Genomic DNA, 18,022 nt, shown 5'->3' with positions numbered 1-18,022 from the left:
TTTAACGTTTTATGTAACGAAAACTTACCTTACATCTCAATATAGACAGATTTTTAAGAAACTTTTGCCGTAAAAAAAGTTGCTTTCGAGTTATTTAGTTTAAAAATATTTGTTATTCAATATCAGTTTTAAAACACTATGTGCTAAAAAGTGCAATAAGTAATGTATGGTAAAACTTTAATAGTAATTTTTAATCAAAACAGTTGGTGCACTTTATAATATTTTATTGATTAAAAATAAATTATTTTTCTGTTTCTCTATTTGTCTACAATTGACATTTAACTAAAAGCATTTTATTAACTAAGTTATTTATTTTAAGTATAACATAGTTTTAAAAACATGTTCAGCTAATTATAAGACAAAACGTTTTTAGAAAAATTAACTATAATAAATGGATATAATTTTTATTGTTAATTTCATCAATGTTTTCTACCTCACTCAGTCTTACTTACAGGGTAAACTATCTTATTTTTGGAATCGACAAATTTTTGCTCTCATTATTATCATTTTGGTGGTGTTTATGTGGTACTACTGATTCTAGAAAACAGAAACTGAAAACTTCAAAGTTCAAGATCAGCTAAGGCAATAACCATTATAAACTTTTTTGTGCAGTATTTCGTGGGTTTAATTGATACGCATATATAGTCTAAGGCTTCGGATTTACGCAACTTTTTTCTTTCAAATATAGAGTTGACATAATTCGTTAATCGGCATTATCTTTGTATCCTGTTGCATAAAACAGGAACTAACATCTTGGGTTCGTACACCATTATCTTTCTTTGACTGGCTACGCAATATTCTAAAAGGAATACAATATCTAAAAAGTTTATACTTGACTTAATTCTATTTGAATGGATAGAATAACTTTTTACAACGCTGGCAAGAGTATACTTGAACTTATGTCTTACATCGAAACATTAATTTTTCTGACGTTAAAAAAAAGACCTCTGATGCACTACGAGATATATTTGTTGCATTTATGCCCATTTCCTCAATTTAAATTTAATTTTTAATTATACCAAACAATGATCCAGACTATATATACTCAGTGAAAACTAAATCCTTCTGACTTCTCTTCAACTATCATAGCCATCTAAACCTGCAGGCATCACATCTTTTGTTGCTTCTTCTGTATAATTTCTCACGTTCTTCTTACCACATTTACACTCACTGACTGTTGTGAATTAACAAGTTTCTACTTTGCTGCAAACAAAAATATTCTAACTGCTTCATCGTTGTATCGATGCAAGCTCATAAGTTCTGCTCGTTTGACACCAGTTGCACTTTTATGATTGCTACTGACTACTTTAGCCGCATATTCTTCCGACTTAGCTATCGGCCTAGGATCGTTTGCTAACATAAGATCGCCAAGTTTGTTATGCCCACATTGAAATAGCTGTATGCTTGCATTTGGCTTTTTATGTTTGACCTTGCTTTAAACACCTACCACTTGCGAATGCAAGCAAGCCATGACAATTAGATGATCCCACGGTTTAGTTTTGGCAGAATCGATCAAGATACATGTATCATTAACACAGCACTTAATGACCAAGAACTCTTTTCATGTTCGAGTTTGTGCGATCAAGAAGTTTGCAAACTAAATAACATGGTAGTTGCATTCATAAATTCGGCTTTTTATTCTCATATTTATTTATTAAAATCATTCTCAGTTTAAAATGTTTTTTATAAAGAAAAACTTTTTGTATTCAAATTTTTTAATAAAAATTATTAAACTGAAGCAAAAACTAGTAAAATATAAATATACATATACCTAATATAAACATTTATAATATAGTTAGCTACGCTTATATAGTTCTACCAAAACCTTGTTGATTAATTTTTTATTAGTAAGAGTGCTACCCTTTTTTGGTAAAACAGCAATATTTTTTTTATTATTTAAATATAAGTCAAGTTTTTTAAAAAACAGCATAAATTTTTATTTAATATGACGAATATATTTTCTATTAAAAATAATCTCCCGCTATCAGGGTAAGTTAACACTATCGCAGAATACATTTGCTGAAAGGGTTGGCAGTATAAAAACAGCTACCGTGTTACTTCTCCTTTTCTTAAAATTTAAGATAAATGTCCACGTAAATATGAGATAACTTTAGCAAGAGAAAATAAAGTCTCTGAACCGAAATCCAAATTTAACGACTGAATTGCCTCAATACGGGCGGCTTTCATTAGTATAGTCAGCAGTTTTGAAAAGTTTAAGCCGGATTGGCGGTTGTTTATAGTGTCGTCAGTAACCTGTCACAGTTGCAAATATTTTGTTAATCTTAAATTAAATAATTTAGACTGCGTTCCTACATGCCGCGTTCAGTGACCTCGAAGCATCTTCTAGACCAAAGCTTTTTTGACCTTAAACGGAAAACACATTTTCCAAAAAAAACTATTTTTTGTATTCGTTTGCCGCTTCATCGTTGTTATTGTGTATTTTTTTCTAAATATAACGTAGTTTATACATGATTGCAAATACGATTACCTCCTATGCAGTTCACTCGGTGAATTTGAACTGCGAAGGGATATTGCCCTTGAGCGGCCGGCCCAGCTCCTAGCAATTGTCCGTTAACATGAAAAAATAAGCAAAAAAGAATCAAAACTGGCAGCTTCATTTTATTTTTGTACTAAACTTCACAAACAGATAAAAAAGTTTTTTTTTTACTTTTTACATAAAGTTGTAATCAGATGCATGATGACGTAGATTAAAAGATGTTTAATGCCTAAAATAATGGTAAGAAAAACAAAAAACTACTAGCATAATAGATAAGATGTATCTAAAAAATTTCATATTTTATTGCTTAAAACAATTTTTCAGTGAAAACATCTGCGAAAGTCTACAGAGCCGAGGACTGAATTTTTGTATGCCGCAAGACAAGCTCAAGGTAACATAATGTTTGATCCTACAAATTCGATCATCATAAAACAAAGCCTTTGGTAGACTGTGACCAGATTCGTCCTTAACAGGACTCATCAGTCAGTCACAATAAAAAAACTTGCACTCATCAATCTATATGACTCATCAAGTTTTACCATGATCTGATAATCGAATTAGTATGATCAAACCTTATGTTAATTTTAAAAACTTTGTAAAACAAAATCCTAATTTTTTCAGAAGTTGTCAAGTTACAACCAGCAGACCAATACTACCAATCAAACACGACCAGAACTATTTAATATTGGAAACGTTCACCGAAAAAATAAGGTTAACAATAATAAGTTATAGAGAATAAATTTTGGCTTTTGTAGGTCATCAATGATTATTTAGCATTTTAGGTGCACTCTGTCATTAGAAAAAAAATTTAAATGTCGTATTTAGTTAGAAAAAAGAATGTTAAAAACTAAGAGTAATTTTTAAAACTATCTAATTGCATTTGAGATATAAAATGTTGTAGCTTAAACGACTATATACAAAGTATCTACATTAGAGATACAATTTGAATTTTAGTCACAAAACTCTTTTAAAAGTACATAAAATATCATGTATACAACAAATAAACTTATGTAGTATTAACGGGTAGAAACAATTAAGTTTTCTGTTATTAATTTTAAGTATATTAGAAACATTGAAAAAAAAATCTAATTAAATTCAAAAATAAATGTTTGTACTATACTAAACTTATATACAACTTTTCTAATTTAAATGACTACAGAAGTTTAACTAGTGTGTAAATTTTTCCATGAAATTGCGTAAACAAGAAACATAGTTAACCTTTAAAACAAGTTTAAATACTGTCATTAGATAAAAACAAAAAACAGTGTCTACAAATAAAAACAAAACTGTTTTACAATGCAGCTTTATCTAACTTTAAAAAAGTATTTTATAAGCCTGGATCTTCAATGTTTTAAAATCTATCTTTAACAAACATTATCTCGTTTTTAAATAGTTATAAACTCTACTTTGAAACCGTATTAAAGATTAATAAGGTATTACTTACAATTAATAATGCTTACTTTTGAACATGATTCTACAAAAAAATTTTTTTAAATACCAAATCGTTAGTTTTTTAGAAATTTTTACTCTATCAAGCAGTTATTGTGTAACTGATGTTTAACAATATGTTTCAAGAAAAAATACCAGTAAATGAATGAAAGGAAACGTTTTATTAAAGTAAAAAATACTTTCCTACCTTTTAAGAATAAATGAAATGTATTATCGCTGATAAAGCAGTTACAAATCAAATGCATTAGTGTTACAAAACTTACAGCTACATTTTAATAAAACCTTCAATTATAAGCATATGTTTTTGTTGAAATAAATATCATGAAGTTTAAGTTATTAAATCAGAATAAAGTATCAAATAAATATTAACTAATTGTATTTTATACTTATCTTGACGATTTAATTAACAGAAAAAGTTTAGTTTAAAATAAAATTTGTGTCAAATGCTTACTACTTTTAGTACTACTTTTTTTACATATTGTATCTTTTGTAAATTTTTGCTATTGTAAATATGGTTTAGTTAGTATATTTTATTTTTATAAACCACACGAAGCTAAATTTCAAAGTTGCAATGATCAACTACTAAATAAAAATGTTAAATTGAACTTTTTTAATAGTGCTTACATTTAGTAAGACTTCTTTTTAAATAATAAAATTTTAAACTTACAATACTCTAAACAAAACATTGGAATAATATATAAATACTACTGTTCTAATTGTGTTTTTTTACACATTAAAAAATTACATTAAAACTCGCATCTGTTCGTTTGCTGTGTACGCTTATTTGTAGTCTACTCAATAAAAACTAAATAGATATGTACTACATTATTTATTCATTAATCATATTATACCAATTAATTTTTTTCCTAAGTGCTGTAATACTAAAAAGAACGAAAAAGATCGAAAAGGTTTTCTTTAAATTGTATTTTATCTTCAAATATAAACTAATATAGTTATTAAGTATGTATTAACCGAATCCAAATAAATACTTTTAAAATAGATCTACATTTTGTTATTTTATAAAAGTAGTATCGTAGGTTAAAAAAACATTCTATCCGACTAATTTTTTTATTTTTATTTTTACATTGAACACACAAATAAGCAGTAATCAATAACAAATATTGATTTAGAATAGTAAAAAAAAAGTTAGTTGATGAAAATTTACCTACAGTACGCTTATGACACAAACAATTTACATACTTACTATTATTAAGTAGTTATAAAAAAATAAGTAAATAAAAGTTTTATAAAAAATAATTTTTTTGATGGTGTGTAACACAAATTAAGTTTTTTTAATTAGTTTGATAATATTAAACATACTTGTCAAAAGCATTGTACTTTACAATGTTTCTAAATTTTTTTTATGGTTTTTCATAATGTTTATATATTTAACAATTCCAAGATAAAACTAAGTTTATTTTTTTACTAGGTTTTTTTTATATTTTGCAAAGATAATATTTTAGGTTTACAGTTGTTAATACTAAGTTTGCTATAAAAAAAAGTGTAATTAATTGCGTTTAGTAAATGACATCTTTTTATTGGTTTTTTAGTTCATTTTATTACAACAAAAGAATAAAAACTTCTTTTTTTTTTGTATGACAGATTCAAAATAAAGTTCTGAAAGGTTTTTTACTGTAAGTTGTATAAAAATAATGCAGTAAAGAACAATTATTGGTTAAAAAAAATATTACTGCTCAACTATTTTGATAAAATTATAAAATTAAAAAGTATATTTAGTTAGCTCAAAAACAGCTAACTAAAAAATGAATAACGACCTCTCTTACAAAATGAATAACAAAAAAAGAGGAACTTTTGTTATATTTTGCTACAGTGTGAGTTTTAGATATTTTTTGACAAATTACATCAAAACCTTGATCTAAGAAAAAAAAAGTGTTTACCTACATAACTTTCACACTACTTATGCAGGATTTAAGTTATAATTAAAAATTAAGCACTTCAAGCTCTAACTTTAAGTACAGCTAATAAAGAAATACATAGACTTTTAACTTTAATGGTTTTCAATAAGCTAATTACTCTATTATAATATTAAGCAACATTTATATGTTTTTTAGGAAATAAGAGTTGACAAATTAAGAAGCTTTCTAAATCAAGGAAGACAACTGTACCATGTAGATAGTGATTTTTACGAAGATGTTAAATACTTAGAAATGCTTGCTCTTTCAATGGGTTTTGAACATGAAGATATTATTTAGTTTCTTAACTTGACTCGAAGTGAAACGGAACAGGCTCTAGTTTATGGTATGTAAAATAAGTCCGTTTTAAAGACTGTATAACTTTTGAATCCCTTATAAAATATTTAATATAAATGTACTTTGTCAAAGTTAACAATAATTGTTTATATGTTCTTTCACACAATAATCACTTAATTTATTAACAGATTAATTATATTATATAGATATCATGGGAACGGGTCACTTTTGCACGAGCGTCACTTTTGCACGAGCGTCACTTTTGCACGAGGGGACACTTTTGCACGAGGGTCACTTTTGCACGAAGGGTCACTTTTGCACGAGGGGAGACTTTTGCACGGCGACTCTTTTGCACGAGCGTCACTTTAGCACGAGGGGACACTTTTGCACGGCGACTCTTTTGCACGGAGGGTCACTTTTGCACGAGGGGACACTTTTGCACGGCAACTCTTTTGCACGGAGGGTCACTTTTGCACGAGGTGACACTTTTGCACGAGGAGACATTTTTGCACGGTGACATTTTTTTTAAATTAAAAAAAAATTTAACATAAATATTATTCGCTTTTAAACGGAAGTTGTTTTGAATAAAAAAAATGTGGTAGTTTTTTAATGAAATTTTATTGTAAAATTTATTTGAAATTTTACGTAGAACAATATAATAACGTACCACAATTCATTAATTTATATTTATTAGCTTAATTTAAACAAACTAGTTTAATACACATTTTTAATTTTAAATAAAAACAATTTTGAATACATTAAATGAAAATAATCTGAACTTTGTTACTTTTTAAACAGAAAGATAAACTTAATTTAGTAAGGCTTTAAAACACGAATCTTGAATATTAATTTTTACTTATTTTCTCTTGATGTTAAAATTAGCATTATATAGTTGTTAAATAAATATTTTAAATATATTTTAATTTTAAACAGTTGTCAAATTAAAAAAAAAGATTTAGTTAGTTTATAAAGTGTAAAGGTATTTCAGATTTTACCTGATGTTTATTTTTATTTAAAATTAGCGTGAGAATAAAAAAAGCAATAAAATAGCGCAATTTTTCATGATTTAAACTTAGATTATTTCATTTCAATAATGTTGCATGATCATGATAAGCCAACGAGAGAGTAACATTTGGAAGTTTGAACTTATGTTCACCAAAAGTATCAAGAGATGCATGCACCAGCATTCCATGATTGTGAAACAAGCCAATGAGAGCCTAACGTTAATGTCCTTGGAGCTTTAGGCTGTTATTTTTGTTGTTAGTCAATGCATTTAAATACTTGATGTTGATCGTTCTACATCAAAGCGTAAATAAATACTAGTTATTGGTAAAACTTTGCTTTTTATGTTAATCTATAAATTTTATATCAAATTATGTTTTTATCTATGTTATAATAAATAAATTGTATGTGCTATTTTATTTTTTCTTTATGTGTATTCCAGTTTAAGTGGTCTAGGTTTTGATGCCTAGGTTCATCATATGAACAATAAACTTGTAACCGTATAGTCAAACATATAAAAAGGCATAGTTGTTGATTAATAAATTAAAATTCAAAATAAACTAGAACAACTTAGTCAAGCTTAAAGTATTTTTTATCCTAGTTTCTGAATAAACTTTTTTGTTCCTGGTATGAATCTTATATAAGTAATTTTATTTTATCTTTTCGTTAGTTTGTTTCTAACATTAACTTTTACTGTTTAAGATTTTAGATCTTTCTTCTTTTGCCTTTAATATAGGTATATTATAAAATTTTAGTTTTCAGTTTCTTATTATGATACAGACTTGGTAGTATCTAAAAAAATTTTTAGTCGGCCTGCAAGCAAAATAGATTTTCCGTGCGAAAAAGTCATCGTACCAAAATGTCGCTTTGCAAACATTTCATCGTAAAAATGTGACGTTGTGCAACAATGCTCCCGTAAAAAATTGTCATCGTGAAAAATAATCGCCATGCAAAATTGTCTCCTCGTGCAAAAGAGTCGCCGTGCAAAAGTGTCACCTCGTGCAAAAGTGACCCTCCGTGCAAAAGAGTCGCCGTGCAAAAGTGTCCCCTCGTGCAAAAGTGACCCTCCGTGCAAAAGTGTCGCCGTGCAAAAGTGTCCCCTCGTGCTAAAGTGACGCTCGTGCAAAAGAGTCGCCGTGCAAAAGTGTCCCCTCGTGCAAAAGTGACCCTCGGTGCAAAAGAGTCGCCGTGCAAAAGTTTCCCCTCGTGCAAAAGTGACCCTTCGTGCAAAAGTGACCCTTGTGCAAAAGTGTCCCCTCGTGCAAAAGTGACGCTCGTGCAAAAGTGACACCCACCCAGATATCATATTATATTAGTCAATTTATAACATGTAAAATTGTTCAGTTTCTTTTTAACTGATGCGTATTCATAATGTTTACTTTTAATATTCGAAATAGAATTAGTAATAATTTCTTACGATTAGTTTGCTATAAACTTGTTTCTCCTTTTATTTTTTTAATTTTTAGCTCATTATAATTTTAATTAAGTTAGGTATTCAAGTTGATGATCGAGAGGTCTTTTTGTGTACCCATGTCCTTGAACCAAAAAAATTTAAGCAATTTTTCGTTTTTGATTAATAAACAACTAACTTGATCTTCTTAATAATAAAGATTCATAGAAGTAATCCTAATAGAAAAAGTAGTTTGTTTTATAGTAGGTTTTGTATTTCTAGGTCTTTTTTTTTAGAATTTTAAGATATTTAAACTGCAAGAAAACAGTTTATAAATTATTGTTGCTACTAAACTGTTTTTATTCTGACTATTTATGACTTAAGTAGTTATGTTTGTAAATGATTAAAACTTTGTAAAATTTCAGTTTGATTATTGATTTTACTATAGCTATCGAAATAACTTGCAGTTAGCTAGCAAATAATGTTTAAAGTACATATCACTAAACTTAAAGAATATATTTCTTAATTTAGTCATACTTGAAGTTCATTTGCTATGAAAAACTATATAAACTTTAGTATTCAAAACTTTTTTTTTTGATACTAATACTATTTGTTACTCGAAATTTTAAAACTTAAGTTTATATCTAAATAAACTAATTTAAATTTGTATAACTATCTTGCAACCTTTTTAGTTTCAGATGAAGTAAATAAATCAGGAAGCGATCAAGATTGTTTAGTTTGTGTAATTCTTTCTCACGGAAACAAAAATGGGCTGGTTGCAACTAAAGATAAACCCATATCTGTTGACTACTTTATTGAATACTTTTCTCCTCAAATATGCCCCGTTCTAGCTGGGAAACCAAAAATTTTGATAAAGACGGTTTGCCTGTATTAGTTGTTTGCGACTTATTAAGCAGTAATGCTTTTACTATGCTTTCATTTACTTTTATATTTTTAGAACGTTTAGACATTTTTCTAAAAGACTTTTGTTTTTACATAACCAAATCTATAAGCCTTTGTTTAAGTTAAGCTTTGCTTTTCGATTATATCGTTTGGCGAAATCTTTTAGTAACCATGTTTACTTTAAAGTCTTCATTTGCACTTTAAACCATTTTTTTAACACTTTATTAGCTAACAATTTTTTTCTACCGTTTTGTAAAATTGAAATTAATTTTTGAGATACTAAGAAGTTGAGAAACTGATTTGGTTCCTTAATGGGCTGGTAAAACGTTTTTGTAAAAAGAAAAAAAAATACGATTTCATTAAAAACCTATCTTCTCCTTTAATTTTTTAGTAATCGTTCAAATACTTTTTCACTTTAATCTTAACTAAATAATAAACATTTCTATTATAGGTTGTTTTTGAACTTGAATAAAAATATTTTTTTAAATGAAAAAAAAAATATTTTGGTCATAGAATCTTTTGATTTTCATATTTCTTGAAATTCTTAAACTAGGGTTTTTTTTTGTAACAAAAGGAACATTTCGTTAACATTTGAGGTAGCTTGACAAAAAATTAAGGAGAAAAAATATGTTTAATAAATTATTACAGATTCCAAGAAAATCGCCAATGATCTCTTTTTCATCTACTCGTTTATATCAAAACTTTTTACACAACTAACTATATCTTGAAAATTAAAAAGTATTTTTTTATTTTTTGAAAGTAGCTTACGGTATAAAATTATAGCTTTCATATAAGGGCTTTTTTTTTTTTTTGTAAAACCTTAATTAAAGTACTTCAAAAAACTACTTAACTTTTTTTATGTTAAAATCATTAAATTAAACGTAATAAACGCAAAGTTTCTTTCAAATTTTATTTCATCTAAAATGATTATCAATCATTAAAAAAAAATTAAAAAATAATTTATGTGTATTACAGACTTGCATGGGATCAGAAATGCTGAAAAGCTACAAAATAAACTCAGTGAACAAAAATAGTCGAAACAAAGCAAAAGAAGGTGACAACAAATATTCAGAAAACTGTAAAAATAATAATTATCTTACTTTTAAAGAAAATATTGACAAGAGTACAAAAAGTACTTTCATTGAAAAGGAGAAATTTGAAGAAGAAGACTTTTTAGTGTTTCATTCAACTGTGGAAGGTGATTCTTGAAATTTGCTCACTTAATGAACTTTGGTCAATGACTAAGCATATGTTATTGTAATTTTTTTTATTTATTTTAAGGCTTTGGAACCATCAAGAACTTTAAAAAAGGAGAATGTCAATTTTCTTTGTATGCTTTATACAAAGTGTTTAAGAATCGTGGTTTAACAACAGACTTTTTACAGGTATTATAGTGTTTACTGTGTATCTTAACTGACAGTATGAATAAAGTTCATTAAAGAGGTGTTGATTATATTATTATTTTTTAAAATCAGTGACTTTGCAAATTTTATTTAATAAAATGTACAACTATTAGTTTATTCATTTATTTACTTTAGTGGGAAAGTAGTTAACCGAATCATTTAAGTTTTTCTATTTAACAATGCTGATAGTGTTAGTTTTGATGTTTTCGAAATAGTTAAACGAATTTTAATTATTGCTTGTAAGTAGCGAGCAAAAATATTTTTTTAACTTCTTTTTTGTCTTTATTGATAAATGTTTATAAAGGATGAAGTTTTATAAATGTTAAAAGTATAAGAACTTTATGTTTTGTTGTTGTTGTCAGAATTAAAATTTAAATACATCGTACTTTAAGCTTAATCTTATACTAAACACTTTGTTAAATTTCAACAAAAATATATTATTGAGAAGCTTAATAAAAAAACGTAAATTACATTATTAGAAAGCACTTCAAAAGCATTTTTGTTAAAAGGTTGTTTTAGTAAAGTATTTAAGTTTCTATGAAAAATATCGTTTTTTAATTATGTTTAACACAATTCAGTTAAAACAGTTTAAGCATAAAAAAGTTGTTGCATTTCTTACTTTTAGTAATAAAATATAAACAGATTTTGACTGATACAAGCTACATTGTTGCAAATCATTCATACTCAAATGTATTTGGACTTAGAATATACAGAAACATGCCGTCCGTTGAAAGTCAACTAACAAAAAATATTTTCTTTACTAAAAACAAAAAGTAAGTTGATAAGCATTAGTAAAACTACTTAGACTGTAGAGCAGGGTTTCCCAAATTTTTTTCAAAAGGCCCCCTTTAGAAAAATTAAACCATTAGCTCCAGAATATTTAGTGTAAGTTTCAATTTATGACCTCATAGTCCCCCTATGGCCCCTTTACTGCTTTTGGCCCCTAAATTTCAACAATGACCCCAAAGGGGACCACTTGGTCTAGTTTGGGAAACCCTGCTATATATTTTTTCCTCTTTTTTTTTTTTTGAATTCAATAACAGTGTTGTACAGAACGAAGGAAGTGATTTTATGCAAAAATGCAACAAAACAAGCTCGAGTTTACCATTCAAATTTGTCTGACCTTCTATTAGCTGTTTTGGAAAACGTTGTAGAAACTTTTGAAAAAATAATAGTTAACCTTGAGAAAAAGTTTTATGTTTCAAGCAAAAATAAGTCACTCTATGATTTTTTGAAAGGAGAACCACAGAATCCTAAAGCAAGAGGATTTTTATTAAGAAAAAGAATAAATAATATAAATTAATTCTTTTTTTATTTTTTTACGCTACTTTTTAGATTATTTTAACTTGTCTGTAAGGAAACAATACTGTTTTTTTGTTATATATTATGTATGAAAAAATTCAGCAATAGTTTATATATACAACGTTTTTTTTTCTTTCGATCACATGAACTTGCATTAAAATTTGAACATCTTAATATTGTTACAAGGTAACGTTTGTTAATAAATATTGTTATATCTTAGTTAGGACTATGTTCATAACTTTAATATACAACATAAATCTTAAATGATTCTTTAACTTTTTTAGTTTTACCATAGAAAACTAATTAAGTTACTAAATATGTACATTCTGTTAAGTTTATGATTTATACAGCACTCCTTCATCGTCAATTAAAAGTTTATTCCAAAAATTTTACAAATAAAATAATATTAGATTATAAAAGTTAGACATAATTTTTTTGTTTTTGTGCTCAGTTAGCCATAAGACCGTGCGGAAGGCAGAACGAATTTAAGAACTTTGAGACACGAATTTAATTTAAGAACTTTTTTATGACTTAAATTTTATAAGATTTTTGCGTTTATTTGTATTATTGTTTTATATTGTGCTCGGTTCAGCAATAAGATGATGCAAGAAGCACACCACAATTTAAGACTTTGTATTATTAGTAAGATCTACTTTTTACGTTTGAGCATTTTCAGAACAATTAAGAACTGTTTAAACTTGTAGAATATTTGTGTTATTTGTTGTTATTTATTTGCAGTTTTATTCTACTGATATATTAGTTTCTTTATCACTTTTTCATTAAACTCTCTTTAATTAAAGAAGTTATATATAGCAGCATATTAGACATTTATTAATTATTGACTTAAACCTAATGAGTCAGGTAATTTCAGTAAAAGCCTTTGGGGCTAAACGCTCAAAGCGTTTAGCATAAATAAGGGAACTTCCTCTAATTGAAAGTAGTTCCTACTCCAGTCCTAGGACTACATCACTGTTACCCCTACTCTTGCCCTCGGTCAGTAATTTTGTTTTATTTATTAAAATTATATTTAGTTTTTTTTTTTTTTTGATTTTTTTTTTCTGTTTTTTTCTGTATTTTTATCACTCCGTGCAAAAATGTAATTCGTGCAAATTTGGCTTCGTGCAATATTGTGAACTCGTGCAATTTTGTTCTTTTTGCAATTTAGTCCCCTCGTGCAATTTTGTCTTCGTGTATTTTAGACCCGTTCCCCATAATGTTTACACATACAAATCTAGTAACACAAAAATAGATGTTTACCTGAGACAACCGTTTCAGCGTTCTAAACGCTTTCACGCAACAAGCTGTTTTATTAAATGAAAAGCAAGCTTAGAATATAAAATAGCAACAATTATCAAAACTATATATTTTGTAACAGTAGCAAAAGTAGAACATTTTAATAACATTCAACAACATTCATTATCAACAGAGTTTCTAAATAATTTTCTCTTTTGTAGTTCGTTCCTTTATTTAAGGTTCCGAACTTTTTTACAGTTGTTAGAAAATACACAACTCAAACTTGAAATCTAAAAACTTAACTACAACAAAAAAGTTTTTAAACAGCCTTACGATAGGCTTAAAGACTCGAAAGACGCTTTTAAAACTTATAAAGCACTTACAAAGTAATTAAAGATTTAAAATGTATTTAAAGATTCAAATCACTTAACAATGATTATTTGCAGATGTAGATTTTAAACAAGTAAATTTTTAAGGTTTAAAAAACAGCTTTTAAAAACTCAACAGCTTTTAAGTATATACTTAAACTATATTGATTAAAAAATAAAAGCAACAACTAATAACTTGTTTATAAATAATACAAAATAGAAATAGCATGAAAATTCAACCAATTTTTTGCTTAAAATTTTTTTAAACTTAAAAAAAAAATTGCGTGAACAGTAAGAACAAACTAAATGAAGTTTTGAATTATTTTGTAATTTTATATAAAATTGAAATTGTTAGAGTCTCGTTCATTCAAATTTTCATTCTGTTTATATTTAGAGCAAAACTAGCACTATGATAATATTTAGAGAGAGAAGCTGGAAAAATTTTAAAGCTTTAGACCAACTACTAAATGAAATAAAAGCTTTTAGATGTTTCTTTAAAAAAACTTTTACAATAAATTATTGAGAAAACTTAATATTGAAATACGATATATAAATGCTTTTTGTAACAATTTGTTTTAACATAAGGTTTTAATTAGATATGAATCAAATATATTTCACAGCTATTTTTTTCCCAAATACAAGACAGCCTTTTTGGTTTAAAAGTTATACTTTGTTTGACGCTTTACATATAAAAAGTTAAGTTATTAAAAAGTTTAGATGTTTTATTTAATTTTTTCAGTACTTCAACTGTAAAGTATATTTACTTTATTTATTTTAACTTAGTTTTATTTGTTTTTCTTTAAAATTTACCAGTGTAAAATATTTTACACAAATAATTTAACTTTGTATAAAAATACCTAACAAAAATAAATTAATTTTTAAAGCTAAATCTATAAACATGTTAAACATTCAAATATAAAGAAAACAATAGTCTTAGTTTTTTACTTTAGGACCAACTAGCTCGGTGACATGAAAATCTAAATTTTTTAAATAAAAGTTTTAGAGGTTATATCGCAAGCAGTAATTTATACTTTCAAGTAAAATATATAATTTCTATTTTTAAACAAAAAACAAAACGGTTGTTGATCTAATTTACATAATTAGATTAGTAGTAAAAAATGTATTCATCAAAAAATATATTTTCAAACTATCAAAAATTGTTACATCACAAAATTTATTTTAGCCAAAAATAAATATTTTTTTTTTCAATCATAAAAAAATAGTGTGAGGGTTTTAATTAAACCTAAATACAAATTTAAAATTTTTTTCTTATGTATATAACCTTTCTATTTGTGGCTCTTCCGTATTTTGTTTTTTCGAAAAAAATGAATAGTTTGAATTTGATTATTCGTTCATCCAACTAGCTCAATATATAAAGTTTCAATGTAAAACCTGATCTCCATTTTTTAATTATAGTAAGTTTGTTACTGCTGAAATGTGAGATAAATTATAAGTACATTTTAGTAGTTTTAAAAATTTAAATATTTATACATTTGAATAAAAAAGAGTATTTTGTAACAAGATCTACTTCTTAAAAAACAAATAAGTTAAAATCACCAAACTGTTAATTTTATTTCATAACATATTAGTAAAATGAGAATTTAAGTTAGATTTAAAACTTATTAAAATCTAAAAGTTTTAATTTAACAGCTTAAGTTTAGTCACAACTGGTGGCAACAAGAGAGTGCGTGAAATTCATTGTTTTCCAAAAGTTTAACTAACTTAAGCGTTTCAATTTGAGTTAATTTGAGCATTTTACCGGACAACTATATTAGTCCGTTTAAATAACAAAACGTATTTAAAATAAAAAAACTTATACATTTTAAATTCTAAATTTTATTTTTGCGTTTTGTATCTAAGACTAACATTTTTCTGTTGTGTACATTTTGAAGCTCCCTAAAATTATTAAAGTTTAAATGTTCTTTGTACTTAAAAAAAATATTAATTTTGGAGCTTTAAACGAAACCATTTTTTGTTAGGCCTTAAAATAGATTTTTGTTTCAATAATTATTTCTAAACTAAATTTTCAAAAATCAACAAAGAAAACATTGTAAGTATTTCTGAGTTGTTTAACTTTTTAAAACTTTTTCTGCAGGTAGAAAACGACTACATATTTAATCATTTTACAGAGTTGCCAATCTTTGAGAAAACAAAGTGATAAATAATAGATGTAGGTCAAGCTCTGGACATAAATTTCTATTAATCAAGCCTAAACTTTAAAAACACGAAAATATTAACAAAACCATTTTATAAAATCATAAATTTCAAAAACAAATGATTTAAACTTCAGAATTAGCCTGGTATTCATTAAAAAATTTAAACTAGCCTGACTTTTGCACTAAAAAATCCAAACAAGCATAAATCAGTCTGAGTTCGTGAAAATATTGTATACTGCCTGAGTTAAGTCAAAAGTGTGACTAGTCTGAGGTAACTTGAGTAGACATGAGTTTAACAGATATACTAACATATTCTCTACATACTAGTTTAAAAGCATATTGAAAATTTTAAATCAGCATACTGAAGTCTGTGGTCTACATGACTGGTAATAAAAAAATGATTTCGAAGTACCAGTTGTTCTGAATTTTTAGTTAGGACAAAATGCAACTTAATACAAAAGTGATGATTCTCAACAGGGTGCTGCATTTAATCACAAGAACCAAGTCTGAATGACCCAAATGTAGCCAGAGTTATATCAAACTACACTGAGTCAATCTGATTTTGTTGATAGTTGAAACAAAGTTATTAAGAGCATTAAGCTGAAAAAATACTTCCAATTAAGATTAAATACATAAAAATACTAAAGTAAAAACAAAGGGAATTTGCAGATTTACAATTTTTAAGAATAAAAAATTAAAGTTAACACTTAACTGGAAATAGAAAAAAACTAGCCAAACTGTTTTTAAAAAGACTTAAAACTTGCCTTAGTTGGATTGAGTTTTTTAAAAGTTTTGAAATATTTTTAACTGTCTTGAGTATACTATCTTGAGTATAATTCTGCGCTTAACTTGTTTTACAAGCAAATTAAATTTATTTTAATAGTTATTTAATGCTAATAATAATTTTAGAGTCTATTATTATTACTTTTTAAATTGAAACAGTCCAAAACATTATTTATAAGCAAGTGATGTTTAGCTTGAATACTTAAAATATCATTATATCAATAAAAGACTCAACATTTAACACATGAAAATATATTTTCAATAATAATAAAAAATCTAAGTCTTAATAACTAATCAGATTTTTTTTAAATATTAAAATAGTGTGATAAACTTTAGTAGCCTGGGTGAGTCTCAACTCTGTTTTAATATTTTAATTATTTAAAATCAAATATTTTAAAGTTTATTAGATTTTCACTTATTATAAGTGTATACCTTACATTGATATAAGATTAGATAACTGCATTTTACATTTTAAATTTTTTTGCTTTATATAAATTTTACACTTTAGTTCAATTTAATAAGTTAGTTCACGTATTAAACTATCCATGTGTTGGCAATAGAAACTTTATTTATTTTTTCGTAGCCATTAGTTTTTAAATGGTATTTAAACTTACTCTGCTGTAAGGAATAAAATAAAGGAATAAAAGGCGCAATTTTTTATTTCTAAACTACTTTTTTTTAATGCGCTGAAGTTGTATAATATATGCCAGGGGTCGGCAGGCAGTTGGTGCTCGCGGGCCAAATTTAAAGTTTTCAAATCTTCGCGGGTCATAGTTTTAGTTTTAGTGATACTTGAATAATCTTTTGGCTTTAGTTTTGGTCACACCAGAGATAGTTTTACTTTTATTCACTTTATTACTTTAAATGACTTTAGCTACACATAGAATGCCTATTTAATATATAGATATCTTTTAGAATAGAATTTACATTGTTAAATACTTAAGTCTTGATAAAATTTGTACTTTATTAAACACTTAATAAGTTAAATTTAAGAAAATATTTTTATTGTTTTACTTAAAACCTAATTCTCTATAAAAACCGAGCTTGAAAAACATTTATAGGTCATTTTTCTAACTTTTTTATGTTGTGAACCACCTTTTCATATTAAAAAAAATAACTTTCGAAAATATTTTTTGCATCTTCAATAGTTTGCATTCTTTAGAAAACTCATTAATTAGTTAGTTTAATAAAATTAATACTTATTTTTACTGTAGATAAGCTATACCAAACTTTTTAACATATTTAGTGCTGGAATACTTTAATAAAATACCTTATTAGTAATTTATTAGTCTTTTACACGGTTGCCACTTTAAACACAAAAATGTC

This window comes from Thalia democratica, chromosome 5 (genome assembly GCF_965202585.1).
Source record: "Thalia democratica chromosome 5, ktThaDemo2.hap1.1, whole genome shotgun sequence".
Classification (NCBI taxonomy): domain Eukaryota; kingdom Metazoa; phylum Chordata; class Thaliacea; order Salpida; family Salpidae; genus Thalia; species Thalia democratica.
This window is presented reverse-complemented; position numbering follows the sequence as displayed.